The following is a 2,285-nucleotide window of genomic DNA, read 5'->3' as shown; positions in this document are numbered from 1 at the left end:
TGACCTTACACAAGACTTCCGACTTGTCTGTAAGCAGTCAGCTGAGCTGGGCGTTTCAGCAATACCACGAATGTGATGCTAACCATTACGGTGGATAATTTGCCGATTTTGGGGGGCACCAAGCGTATCTTTATTTTCCAACGTACAGAGCAGAATATTAAAGACTTACACGACATGCATAGATCGAAACGTTTTGGAAAGCCATCTACAAATCCGGTTAGAAGCATATGTCCTTGCCTCGATTGTGTTCGGTATGTAACTCTTTGATGTCTTGAACAGTGTTGAACATTAATGGTATTGTATAACTGAGTACTAACAGCAGCAAATTGTGAGATATTTAGCCTAAATGAGTAGAACGCAGGCTCGGGGCAACAACCTACGCTGCTTTCACTGGACTCGGAAGCGCACTGGCCACTACTACAGGTTCCATCTTGGCCTCCATTCCTTTTTGTTTAACATAGGATTCAGCTAAATGACAAGAAATGGACAAAGCGGTGAATTTAGACATCTATGCACCTATCCCTTGCTGCTTGGCCAGACGCACGAGGCAGCTCACTGTTTGACGAGAAAGGAGCAGGTATAGCAAGTTCTGTTCGAAGATAGTACACGCATTTTTATTTGCATGGAAGCTAACATCTGGGAGCTAAGGGGATGTATAACAATTACCCAGGGGGCTAGTGCATGCGCCAAAATGCGGGGCAGGGATGTTTGCATGCATTGTTACCTTGCGACAAGAGCTGCAACAAGGCGCGTTGGAACTCATGACAGAATTTGCCTCCTCACCGTGTCAGGCCCAGACTCCTGTTTCCAGGACGACTAGTGACTGAACGGAAGCTCACCAGATAATATAAAAACCCCTCAGCTTAATGGATTCGACTACAGCCGATCCGTGGCGAGGATTGAGTGCTCTTTTCACACCCGGCAGATCTCCAGATCGTTTGAGAAGATGGGCGTTGCCAGCCTCCCGCAATGTATGGTATTGGCAGTACATTTAGGTTGCTGCCAACTTAACTGCTCAAGCTGAATGCAACGACGATAGCTGCAATTAGGTTTATCGGCCGACGCCACGCGCGGAACAGGAGACACGGAAACTTTGCTTTCTTTTCAGATGGTACCGAAGTATAAGTGCATAAAGGTGAACGTTATGCTCCGCACACAACACAGTAGCGCAGTAGACCTCCATCCAATGGCGGGAACTACGGTCTGTATTGCAGTATAGAAGACGACAGAAGTAGGAACCAGAGCATGACAATGAATCTGTGAATGCATAGTTTTGCTTTAACACAGAGTCACCGCATGTCGAAGGCAGGCCCAGAACCACTGCCTGCATGCCACTAAGGGCGAACTTTATATGAAACCATCAGCTAACTGGCTTTCTTTTACGGGGATAAACATCAAATTTTATCTCACTCTTGCATGCACAAATCCCCACTGGATCAGCTACTTTGCGTTTTGCATCCGGCAGAACTTGAGGCGCTGCAGACTGCTGTCAAATATTTAGTAGACAATTTATGCCATCCAACGGCCTCTCGTCACTAAGCGCGCTTGCAACATTTGCTAGCTTTCTTGCCTCCTGACGTTCTGCGTGTCGTAAGAGCTCTGGGACTTGTTATTTATTGTTGGGTCTAGGGTTTAATGTTCAGGGTTTAGGGTAAGGTTTAGGGTTGGATCGCGCATGGTGCAGTAGCTCAGTATTGATCGTAGCGGGAACCCATATGCCGTTATTGTGATTGTTTGTTTTACAGCGATCACCACTGATGTGGGAACATGGCACACATCCCAGCAGGTCGGCTTAAAATGAGAAGGGAGTATCTGAAGCGCTCCCTTCAAAAATTCCAAGCAGGAAGAAGCGTCCCACGCAACGATTGGAATCGTTTGGTGCGTCGCGTGAAATGCATATAGTTTACTCCCTTTGTACGTATTACGACTCCACATGGAATTTCAGTTTCTTGGCATCTATGGGTGAACCGATTTATGAGACTGGGGAATTGAAACTAGCGCTCCATGAACCGGTTCGCGTTTGGCCCTACACAGGAGCGCACATCCACCCTTATCGTGTGTGCCTTATTCTGTCTCTCTTTGGTATGCTTTCGCTGCCTTCTCACATGCATCAAAGTGTGTGCGCGTGCTTTCGCTTGATGCATGGTGACAATTAAGCAAACTTAAAGAATATGTTTTAAGAATGGGGGTTCTAAGCTGGACAACATATAGTCGAACCAGAAGCTCAATTGGCATCAAGCACCCTTTACAGGTGGAGCGTCAGCTCGCGACTGAGCTGTAATTAA

The sequence above is a fragment of the Eimeria mitis genome, genomic scaffold (assembly GCF_000499745.2).
Source record: "Eimeria mitis Houghton genomic scaffold, Emh_scaff285, whole genome shotgun sequence".
NCBI classification, from domain to species: Eukaryota; Apicomplexa; class Conoidasida; order Eucoccidiorida; family Eimeriidae; genus Eimeria; species Eimeria mitis.
Note: the sequence above shows the minus strand (reverse complement) of the source record.